We start from the raw sequence: 12,682 nt of genomic DNA on the forward strand, positions 1-12,682 counted from the left end.
CTGAGTGCTTTCCTAGTGATGTGCTCTTAATTTACAAAGCCCCTGTTTGTACTGGAGAGGGGGGACCAAGAGAAGCTGGGATCTCAACCTTTGCTTCTCTGAAATAATCAGCAAACAGTGTGAGCGTGTGTGTGTGAACACGATGTATGTAAATAAATGGATGAAATAGTATCGCTGGGACCTTCATTTCACCCAAGCTATTGAATCATCTCATCATAACTGCTTGTTATTAACCAAGTGGCATAATTCCAACTTAAACTTCCCCTTTGTTTACTAGAGACTTGCTGAAGAGCCTGTGCTGAATGCTTAATTTCCAACTTTCCAACTGTCTGTATTTATAGAGAGACCAAGTGATGTTAGACTCAAAGGTCCAGAGGTAGGTGATGAACAAGTTAAGTGTGAATCTTAGTTATTTTAAGAGATTTTTTTCAGGTCTATTTTCACAAAAATCTTTTGTCATCCTGTATTTAAATTCATGCTTGTAAAACCAGAACGCACAATTTCTAATATTCACGCACTCACTTTAAAACACCTCATTCTGCTTTTAGTCCTCAGAGGGAGCACAGCACTGAGTGTGTGGCTTATAAAACTTACTTTCCCCAGTATATGAAATTAACACCAGAGCTCCGATTGAGCCTTGACTCTTGTGCAGGTGCACCAGGCAGGATTTGGCTGTCAGGCTGTAACTGCAGTGTCCAAAATACCATTTTTATCACTGATACAGGCACTGCTACAAACTGGTGCTGACGATAATAGTATTGCGTGTCCTGGTCCTTTTGCTGAGTTAAAAGGGAAAACATGCCAGTTGTGGAGCCTGAAGAAATAGTTTTAGGTGGTGTTTGGGTGAAGCATGTGAGCAGGACTTCAACAGCAAGCTGTGCCTGCTCGTTCCGTTCTCAAACCCTCTGCTCTAGCCTTCCCTGTCCCTGGTAGGGAGGCAGCAAGCTGATTAACATATTAAATGAAGCAGAACCCCGTGCTGTCCCTGCTTCCTTATGGTATAGGCACAACTTCCAAAGTACTCGTTATAACTGTTCCGAGCCCAGAATACCTGTGTCTTAAGGACATTGAGCAATACGAGCGGATAACGGCATCCCTCAGACTGTGTTGCTTCATTTCAGAAACCTTTTCCCTTAAAGGTCCCTAACTTTAGGGTTACCTGGACGTGGTCTGCGCTCATGTCCCCATGCAGACTCTGCTTTACCCTCTGGCACATGTCTGCATATGCTCAGCTGTGCGTGGGCTCTCCTGGACCACTTGTGCTGTGCTCCCCACCCCAGGCAGGTGTGACAGGATGGGTGCCCCAAGACAAATAGGCACCTCCTGCGCCTGGCTGAAAATCGAACCGGCCCTGTGCTCATCTGGAGCCGCCGCGGAATAGATTGTCACGAGAGCCTGGGGACAAGGGGAGCGGGGGGGTTACGGGGCATCGCCATGCTCCCTCCTCCTGCGGACGAGGCCGTGGGGCCAGCAGCAGCTCCTGAGGATTGCCCTGTGCTCAGATCCGTGCCTGCAGCACCCAGATGCAGCCAGGCACACGAGAGCCCGAGCTGCTGCGATGCAGCATATGGGGCCTGTGGTGGTGTGCGGGGGGGGGCGAGGGGAGCTGGGGGAGGGAGAGGCATGCATATAAATCATTATTGGCGAACATCTCAGCTCTTGAGCCAGGCTGTCGCTTGCTGCTGCTCGTGGTGCAGCCCAGACATAAATCATAATTCCCCTACAATAGATCCTTTTGCAGCCGCCATCAGGAAAAGTGTGTTGGTTTTATCGATTTTTTGACACCGGGGCCCTGGCAACGGCCGCTCTGAATCATTATGAAATGAAACTGATTAGGAATTCATGGAATACTAAATAAACTTTACGAGCCCGTTGTAAGTTTTTTGATGCATGGGGAGCGGAAAATGAAAACTAATGATATAAAAATTACACAGCGTGCTGAGTATTATTATACTGCTATTGATTTGTTTCAAACTGTACATCAAAATCGAAGTGTGCTGGGTGTGCTTGGCTGCAAGGCTGATGCTCAAAAGCTTTTGAATTTTTTTTTAATGCTGGCTCCAGCATTTTTGCCAGGCGGGGAAGGTTGTTGCCACTGCAGCATTGCTCAAGTGCTCTCTGCGCCCGCCTGTTCCCCTGCAACCACCCCTCGCGTGGTTATTGCTGACTTTATTCCCCTGTTTGCATGGGGACTCTCAGGAGAGAAAAATATATTGATGAGGATTTTAGCCTAAGTGGATAACTCCCCACACACACTTCTGCTCTTGGGAATTTTACTTCTGTTCCCTAATAGCCGGCATTGTGAGAGAAGCCCGGGACACTTGACAAACATTTATGCAAAAGTGCACAAAGGGATCATTTGTTCTGTCAGTAACTGCAGCCACCTCGGGAGCGAGGGATAACAGCTGGTTATAAAGCTGCCCAGCAGCTTGGGGCAAGAACAGATAACTTGCATTTTAAAAAAAAAAAGTTTCTGTAAATAAACAATTGAATGTGATCCAGCCTTAAAATCAATGGAACTAAGGAGTAGAATTGGTGTGATCTATTTACTGGTTTTGATGGCACAATTTAATAAAATTAAGGGGAGGAAAAAAGCCACCACCAAGCCTAAAAAGACTAGGATTGTTTTGGGGTAGTCTTGAGACAAGCTGCTGAACAAGCGCAGGTGTGTGTGAGGTCAGAGGGATTGCTGGCATTGACAGTGCATGTTTTTTATGGAAACAAAGAAGATCCTTGTGCTTCAGCTTGCTGTGCTAGGCCGGGAGGCTTTCAGGAGCCACCTTGCAGTGCTGCTGCACTGTGCCCCAGTGTCCCCAGCCCGGCTCCCTGCTGGAGGATGCTCCTGCAACATCCTGGTGGGACTTCTTCGGTGCCACCACGTGCAGAGGTGCCCAGCCTGTGTGGGGGTTGTGCTGATGGCTGCTCCCCTCTGGGTTATCTTTCAGGGCTTTTGGTGGGTGAGGGGGGTGTATTTTGGGTCAGCTCAGCACTGTTACTGTTTGGTTTGCTTTCCTATAAGTGACCAGCTTGCCTCTTGATGGTCTCTATTGTGCGTGATTTTCCTATTTTGCGGAACTATGGGCTGTGCTGTTGTGTTTAAAGCATTAATCGGAAAAGACTTTTTCATGTTGGTGCAAAAAAGTTCAGATTTAGAAATTTCAGCTGGTGTAAATGGAACTGGCAGGTGATGGAAGCAGTAACAAACAGGCTGCAGCAGAACTAACCAGATGCAGGACCAAACCTTCTTGCTCCTGCAGAATTAACACCTTACCACTGGTGACATGGCCACCAGCACAAAGAGCTTCAGGTGTCCTCAGCTGAGGGCCAAATACTACTATACCTTGCAGGGCTTTGTGAATTCAATGGCTTTTGGGGTTCTAGGGGTAAGTTCCCTGCCCTGGGAATTTTTGTGGGAGCTGTGCTGCAGCTGTGGAGGTAATCCTGTGCCAGGGCTGTAGTGGTGTGATGTTTTTTTTTGGGGGAGGCAGCTGATCACAGGGCTTTGGGGCTCTCTGAAAGTCCCTTTGCATGCAAGAGCAGGATCTATTTCTGTAAGCAAGAGATTATACCCCGATAGCTGGTGGTGATGTGCCAATGGCCTCGGCTCCCAGAGGGGAGACAGGCGGGCTCTCGGGGGTATGGCTGCTGCTGTGGGATCATCTGGCAGCTTAGCTGTGCTGTAATGCAGGGGACTTCTTAGAGGTAGGCACCTGTCAGCTCTATTTCTAGCCCCCAGTGCTGGTGATCATCTCTGGCCTAAGCATATTGCCTGTAAATGAAAATGTAATACTAGTGAGTAGGAAGAAAATCCAGCAAAATCAAGAACAAGAGAGAAGGAGAAAATTTAAGCAACTGGAAATAAGCTGCTGATCCACAGAGGGCTAAGCTGCCATGTCTTGGTATTCTCCTGAGACTGTACTTCTGTGTAAGTAAACCTCACGCTGCTCCTCCTGCATCGCTGAAACCTGGATGTGTCTGCTCCAGGCTGTGCGCTGCTTTGTAAGCTGTGATCTCCAGTTTGGGCTGTTTGAAAGATGGTAGCCTTCAAATTCCTCTGCAAACTTCACTCAATGAGACTAGAAAGAAATGTGAGGGTGACACCTGGCACCCCCCATTTACTTGGAAACTAAAAACCTCGCTTCCATGGAGTAATGGTGCTGCAGGTGGGAGGTCCTGCTTCTGCATGTGTCCGAGCAGTCTGTCCATCGAGGAATAAAAACATTGCGTATTCTTTGTTATATGTGGGCATGCCATGTGCTGAAGTGCAGACAGCTCTGGCATTTTCTGCTGCCCTGGGGGATGTGCCACCCTGTCTCAGCCCTTGCACGGATCACAGCTGAGGGTGGTCACAGGTGAGCTCCAGGAGGAGTAGCTCATGGCCATGGGGAGAAGGGTCCTGAGTCTATCCCTGTTAATTTCTGTTTCCAGCTCGCTACAGACACCCATAAATTCCTTGGCAGCCATGGGCTTGTTACAATAATCTGTGCATATTTGGATATTTTGTCTGATATAAATGAGGAATTATCCTAAATGAAGCCTTTTTTTGCCTCCGTGCTGCATGCAATAGCAACGCCCGCTTTATATGGCTTGTCAGCGTGTGAATGTGTGCGCTGGGGATTTTTCTAAGATATGTATATTGAATTTAGATTTGTGCTCTTAGTACCTTCACTCATTCATTCAGAGCCATATTGACTACATAAATTGAGTGTTACAAGTAAGAGAGAGTTTAGCCATTATTTTCTCAGTGATTTGATTTAATGGCCTGAGTGTTTTGGCCATTACTTCTGGCTTTTCATTTGCATGGATTCTTGGCTCTGCTGATTAGCATGTTTTTTATTTGCCATTTAATTTTTTCCCCTTTTGCAAAGCTGAATTTTTCATAATTAAATTTGTCTGTTTTTTTCTGTGCACGCATATAGTCTTATATATATGCCATATATGTAGTTTTCTCCCATATCTGCTGATTATACGGAGTTAAATGCAGCTGTCTGTTTGACAGGAATATTGTGTACTGGATGTGGAGTGATATACAGGTCAGTATATTACTGATGAATAAAAGTTTCCTCCTAAGGCAGCTGCTGCAGATTACTTAGTGCTTGACATGGCGTGTCTTTGTGTCACTGTTACCGGGTGAAATTAAATCAGAACAGGAAAATATTAATTTAAAGTAGGGGATAGAGGCCGCTCACTTCCAATTACTCTCTACCCTGTCAGCTTTATATGGGCGCAAACAAGGAAGGAGGCTGGATTAATTGCTTTGGACTCTGCCCCACTACAGGCCCAATTATAGAAACATATTGGCTCCCAGCACTATTATATACACTGCTGTGCAGGAAATTGTGTGAAATTTTAACGGATTTCAGATGTAATAATAGAGAACATGATTCAGGACAGCATTAGCAGGCTGGGTGGAATCTTTACGGATGGGTTAAGGTTAAGCTGTTTGGGGGTCCTTTGTGTATTAAGGGATCATCTGGTTAACCCATATACTGGGAGCTTTTGATACTGGCCCGGGAGCAAACAGAATAAAAACATTCATCCTCTGACAACAAGGAGCTAAATCCTCAGTCGGAACGAGGGCAAAAACATACAGCGTAAGGACAGCACAAGGCTTGCATGCAGGATTCTGCTGAAGACAGAATGTGAAAGGGTCTTGCATGGCATAAAACATGTGGAAGTTGCTAGATATTGCTTAGAAAACATGCTTGGCTATTTTCTGCTTTTGAGAGGGACCTACCTGCAAAGCCTGGGTCAGAACAGATTGCTGCTAATGCAAAGTGAATAGCACATTTTAAATGCACGTTGGATGATTTTGTAAGCAGTTGTTGGAATAGGTTTCAATCCAATATTTTAGTTTAAATTTATTTGGTTTGTTTGTTCTTTTTACTAAGCTGAGAATTGTTTTTTGTTTAAACCCACGTGTTGAAGATGCTTGATGATGTGTGCACATACATACTGTTCGGTCTTGCTCTTCCTCTTATAAATTCATTATTTGACTTGCTATAGCCAGGACACAGAGCTTATTCCAAATATAGAGAAACTCTCAGTCCTCCTGAATGTGATATTAAATTACTGTGTCTGTGTGTGTTCATGTGTATAGCATTGCACATCAGATGTAATTTTGGCATGCAAAATAGAAGTGTTTTTTTCCAAGGTTAATTTTCTTGGAAAATAGTTTTTGGGATCTCAGTTGCTTTGGTTTAGGGTTATTTATTTGATGTGTATGTGTATATGTATCCTTGAGGGCAGTTGTTTTCCAAGTGTTTTCATTCTGTATTTTTTTAATGAGCATTGGTTTAAAGGAGTTTTGTGTGATGATAAACTAATTGATAAAGGCTTGTCAGTATTGGTTTTCTTTGTTCTTGTTTTTTGTTCACTGTGTATTGATGTTGGGCCAGTTTGCAGGAGGTCGTTGGTGCTTTTTGGTTTCTCTCTAATGCCAACTGGACTGTTTGGCTATGCGCCCAAAGCCTGATTTCACAAATAATGCTGTTACCAATTCCCGTCTGAGAGCAGACAAAGCACCGGGCAGTGGGGTGAGCTCGGACAAAAAGCCCAACTTGCTTTTGTCTGTTCCTTGTGTATTCTGTTCTACCAAAGGAAGACTTCCAGTGAATCCACTCTCTGCCCTGTGAAAGCACGGTGCCAGAGCTCGTGCGTGAACATCTGGGCAGTGAATCCCATCAGTGTGCTACAAGCCTCTGAGTGCTGGCTGGTGGGTCTGCCAGGTGGGGTGATCTGGAAGGCGAACAGGAGAAATGATCCATAGCAGTGGGAAAGGGTGCATCTCCTTAATATTTAAGGTGTTTTGAACCAGCCCAATGGAGAAGCAAGGACAGCCGATGGCTGCTGCTTAGTGCCCAGACAAACATGCTTAGGTTGTTTTGTGGGTGCACCTTTGATCTCCTGCCCAGCCAGTGTTTTGTGGATTGGGTTTCATGTCTGCCCTGTGCTATGGGGTGAGAGTAAACAGTTTAGCGAGTCTGCCACACTTCCTCGTCAGTCCCAGAGCAAGCTCTGAGATCCTCAGAGCCGTGTGACCTGTCACTGCTGCAGTGAAATGGAGATATGGAGCCCCAGAGAGAATAAAGGGCAGCTTCAGCCCTTTCTACCCTGCTGCCTCCTGCAGTGTCCGGAGAGGGGCACGAACTGGGTTTAGGTGTTCATAAAGCAATGGAAGTGTCTTAAGGTGCAATATCTAACAAGTGAGGTGGACTGTGGACCCCTGCCTCCCCTGGTGGGGGCTGAGGCTGTTCCCCTCCTGCCATCCTCAGCACGTCTTTGCACATAAATCCCATCTGTGCCTTCTAACAGGGATACAATGAAAGAGTTGCAATAGCGGTGGTGATTTAAGGTGGCAGGGGAAATACATAAATTGCTGTCTAGAGAATCCAGGACAGTAGAAACCAAGTCAATTCTGACCAGGAGTGTTATTGAATGGTGAGCTCCTTGCTATTTTAGTCTATTTGTCTGTCGGAGGAAAGCATGTCTAGCTCCTGGATGGTTATTTGGGAAGCTGTCTCTAGCCCCACTCCCTGCCTCCTGATGGCTTGCTCCCTACCTGGTGAACCCATGGGACTTGCAGACACCTCACAAGGGTGACTTCCATAAATTGCAGTTTTTGCTGGTTTTAAACAAGGAGGGGGGTGAAGCATTGAGTTCTGTTTGGTTTACAGAAATCAGTTTTTGTTCCACTGATTGTCTTGCAACAACGTCTGTTATGAGTGGTGAGCAGTGTGTATAGATCTCAGGAGAGAGAAGTGTGGAATCCTATTCACGAGTGGATGACAGTGTGAAAAGCCTTTTGGCATTGAAGGCACGCTGATACAGTGAGCTGGGGCCGAGGGAGTCCACAGTGGGCCAGCTTGACCAGAATGGTGGTGTTGGAGTAGGGGGGAGTGCTGGGGGTGCTGGTGCCAGCAGCCTTTGGAGCCTGCTAAGGGCAGGTCTTGCTACTGACATAGTCTGTCCCAGCCTGGGAATTTCAGCTAATTAAGAGGGGGAGAAGGGGTGAATAAGTCTCAGTCTTTGGTATGGACCTAATCTGATAGGGCTGTGCAGAGCTCTGGCTGATGGAAGAGCTGCCTTCTCTGCCAGCCTGTAGGATGCCCTGTGGCAGGCCAGTAGGGTCTGAGAGCTTTCAGCCCATGCAGTAGGCAACATCCACCTTTCAAACTCAATGTACAGAGGTGTATTCCAAATGCAGGTCCCAGTAGCTCTTGATGCTGTGCTGCTGGAAATAAAAAGCAGCAAAGAAGAGCTCATCAGTACACAAAGGAAAGCTGAATCACAAAGAATGACCATTTGACAGCAGCATGATGACGATGAACAGTAACTGGGCCCTTTACTGTGTCATCTTAGGAGCTTGGCAGAATGAGCTGTTGGTTTTTGGAAAAGAATAGAAAGTGTTGTCTTTAAAGCACGTGAGATGAATTTGCCCCTGAGCTTTTGAACAGGAAATCTTGGAAAGGGTCTTGTGGAATTGAAACAGCATGGAGGGGGTTAATACTCTGCGTTGTTGATTTTGACTGGAGCCCATGGTTTTACTACAGCAGTAAAGTCACTTTCCTTTTATGTTTAAAAGCCAGCAAGGAAAAAGTGCAATTACATAGACAACTAAAATCTTCACTGGTACTCAACAAGGTAATCAGTTCAATTGATTTTTTTTTCCTAGCTAGAAAAGTATTTAAAGTTGAATTCTAGCTGTGATTTTTATATGGGGGAGGGAATCTGTTCTCTGAAATGCTTCCTGGTTTTAAAAATGCTCTGTTTTATTTGTCCTATAAATGCAAACTTATAAAATGTGATAAGGGATCTTTCCCTTCTTGCTGCACAGCCAAGACCTGAGTATGCTCGTTGCTATTCCTGCATGGCTGCCAATTGCACAGGCAGATATCACTCTGTCAGTCATTAGCATCTAAATCATTCCACTTCGCATTCAGGTTTACTGGGCTGTGATGGCTACCAGATTCATAGGACACCTGAGCCAGGTTTTTTGTACAAGGTCTCATGGAGCAATTGATTGTAAAAAGACAGCAGGGGAGCAAACCACTGGTTTCTGTGCCTTTTGAGCAGGAAGGATAGGCTGCGCTGTTGTGTGTTTTCTCTATGAATTATTAAAGTATTTTTCTTGAAATATTATACACAGATTGCCGTGCATAGTGGCGCAGCACCTTGATGCAAAAACTGTAGGGATTTCGCAGGGAAAAAACCAACATGAACACTTCAAGGATGCTTGGGATCTCTCTAACTGGGGTATCTCACTGTCTATCTTACAGTGGCAGGGAGCAGAGAAGCTCCACAGCAAAGCTGCTCTGATAGTTCTGTTTTGGGGGAGAAATATAAAACTTGTGTGTTGTAGGAGCCAAGTCTTCTTTACATGGAGAAGACGTCAAATACGAATGACGCAGGAGCTGCTGTAGCAATTGGTACTTGTCTGTATGGCTTTGAAAACACTGGGAGAATCCAATGGAGCTTAATACCTAATACCTTGAGGAGGGCCAGTTGTTCCAGCTATGTGGTTTGTTCCCCCTTTTCTCACTTCCCCCCAAAATGAAACACTGCAAATATTGAGCTTTATTTCTATTTAATAAGGGGAAAGAAAAAACAACAACTTTGTTAGAAGTATTTTAACTGGTAACTTAAAATGTAGCTGCTGCAAATTTTATAAATGAAGAACTGATCCTCATGACTTTTATGGTTTTCGTGAGATCTGTGGTGTTTGGGAGAACACAGTGCCATGTCAGAGCTTATCCCTGGCACTGGAATTTAATGCTGGGCAGACACCGTTTGGTGTAAATCTGACTCCTTTGGGAAGCGCTGACCCTCTGGGGCAGCTGCTTTGGGCAGTGCCCGAGATGTCGTATCCCATTGGGTTTTGTAATGCTCGCATCTTCCTTCAGGGGCTAGAAGCTGCTTTTCATGTTGAGGTCTACAAAACCCCATGTGACTCCTCCTGGAACTTGAAGGCAAGAAGAAAAAGGAAATGGAGAGGGAAAGTCTGAGTTGTGATACAGAACGTGCTGCCAAGGGATTGGGAAAAATCCACGAGGAGAGAAAAACGCCAGCATTTGTTTACTTTTAATTTATGGTTTTTAAGGGAAGTGGCTGATGTTCAGTGAACGTGCTGATTTTAGGGTTAACCCTTCCAGCATCCATGTGCCATTCCTTGGCCTACCAACTCTGGATTATAAGCAAGCTCACATAAATTTCTGGCAACAGTATCCTTTCAAAGCCTGCAGGCTAGAGGGATCTTTAGTCACTTTGGATTGGACTGGATTTGAAAATAGGTCCCTGAGGTGAAGGGCCAATATATCAAACCAGTAAATCATGCTTTACACCAACTCCTAATAATGAATGAAGTGCCATTTCATACAATACCTAAGTTAGGATTTTATTGATTAACTCTCATCTTGGTGTTCCACCCAAATCTAAGATATATTGCCTGCTGTAATTTTTACATTAGCTGTCAAATTCATCTTGTCTTCCCAGGGTTGTGATGTGTACAGAGCAGACAATAAACAACATCAGTTTCAGTGTTTATCTAATGAATATACACGGGCTGGAAAGATTAATAATGATGTGATAGGCAGAGCCCAGAGGCAGGGAGCACCTGTGGTTGGGGCTGGAGCGGGGACCAGGGCTTGTTCGAGGAAGCAAGCTTGTCTTGCCCCATGCTGCCCTCCTCCCCCTGCCAGACAAATGTTTAAGACAAATCTCGAGGAATCAAAGATTTTTTGTGCGTGCTGCAAAGGAGCAGCTGTGGTAGGAAAAAGACTGCAAGGAAACACTAGCGTTATCCTCTGAATGGCTTGCCAAGCCAAAGCAGTGCCACAGGTTCTGATTCTGGAATCCAAATGATCTGGCACCTGCTGATGCTTCACCATGGCCTTCCTGACCTTTGCAAATGGTTATTTTGAGGATCTCCTTCCTTACACATTGTCTGATGAATCTCAGGGGTCCCCCAGGCTGGGAACTGAGTGGCTGCAGAGAGTTTCCTAATCCAGCACCTGATCATCCGCGCTGCTCGGCGGTTACCCTTCGCTTTTCATATGGCCTTCGGTGCTTACCAGTCCGCATCGCCCCGTGGAGCTGCGTGCACACCTTGTGGGGTGCAACCCACGGGAGGCTTTGGTGCAAGAACGAGGTCTCAGCCTCTTGGAACAGGAGAGGGAGCCCTCACCCTGGGCATGGGGCTGGCCTCAGGGGCTGGGGGCCTGATCCTTCTGCCGGGGGCAGGGGGGGCTTTGCACCCCAAGCCTGGATGGGGGGAAAAGAGCTCAGTTGCTCGAAGCTCGTGGGATTTAGCCTTAAATCCCTCTGTGCTTTGGTCCTCCGGCCTGTAAAATGGAGAGATTTGTGGCTCTCCAGGAGAGGGGTGGAGGAGGTTTGATCTATGTTTGTTGAAGCTCTATGAAGCACCGGGATGAAAGGCGCTGTGCAAGTGCAAAGGGCTTGTGCTTGTCTATTGAGCAAAATCTTGGCCTGCACGCTTCAATTCCTTTGAGAGGAGGTGTCCAAACCACCGGCTTAGGGATGAGAGAGGTTTATCTGCCTGCAGCTTGTAACCAGACTACATGCTGGGACGGGTGCAGTGCTGCGGGTTTTGGTTAGGTAAATATGTGCTGTTCTGCTGCCTCGGGTCTGCCTGGCTTTCCTGAGCTTTGGTACAGGTAATCAGACTTCCTATTCATCCCTGTCCTGCCTGCAGTGCAGCAGAGCAGCACTGGATGTGGTCCCTCACCACTCACGGGCCTCGGAAAATTCCCCAGCACACTTTGCTGGGATAGTTGGTTGGGGTTTATTCACTACTGGTCAGGGTTTAATAGCATTAATTGCTTTTCTCCTGTCTAAATGCATGTGGGCATTTCACTTGGATGAGTAGCACTGAGTATTTCAAGGTGTTTGGGTGGCTTTTTTCACTGTAGACATAGCTGCATTTCAGCAGCTGATGAAGGGACTCTGAGCCTAAACTGGAGGATACAGTACAAAGCGCTTTGTAACACTTTAGGTGAAAGGAAGTAGAATGACCTCTGCTATTTCTTTTTAGCACCATTTAAGCTGTAAAACCAGCCAACCAACTCTTCCAAATGTTGGCTGCCAAGATTGACTGCAGTCATGAAGATAACAGGTGGGAAGTATTTTTCGCAAGTCTGCGGCTGCCCTAAATCAGTGAGGTGATGCTGGGAGGCCGCTGTGCAGGTCTGAGTGCTCAGCACCCCACCCAGGGACATAAAGATGCTAAGCAAAATGTCACTCGAGAAGTGTTGCCTCCTCTTTAGCAGTAACTCTGCTCCATAAACGCAATTGATCTCCTGAGAGAGGAGGGATTTCTTCAACACAAAGCTTTGTGGGGAAAAATATATGAGCTGTTGGATTTCTGTTTCTTCTGTATGACTTTGCACTGAGGTTACAGGCCGGATCCCTGGCTCAGGAGAAGGGTGTGTGGGTGGCCTCAGACCAGCTGGGATCGCTTGGCAGTGATGGCTTAAGTGCAGCTTCCCTTCAGGTGTTGGGAAGACCTCCTGCCAGAGCAATGCAGTCATAAAATGGTATTGGATAATGCTGAAATAAAACAAAATAGATAAATCCCCAGATCGTCTACATAGACTGAGTGAGCAGCACAGCATTCTTCACCCACCTTCCATCTGCTCCAAGAAAAACCAATGTGCAGTATGACCTA

Source organism: Cygnus atratus, chromosome 20, assembly GCF_013377495.2.
Source record: "Cygnus atratus isolate AKBS03 ecotype Queensland, Australia chromosome 20, CAtr_DNAZoo_HiC_assembly, whole genome shotgun sequence".
NCBI lineage: Eukaryota > Metazoa > Chordata > Aves > Anseriformes > Anatidae > Cygnus > Cygnus atratus.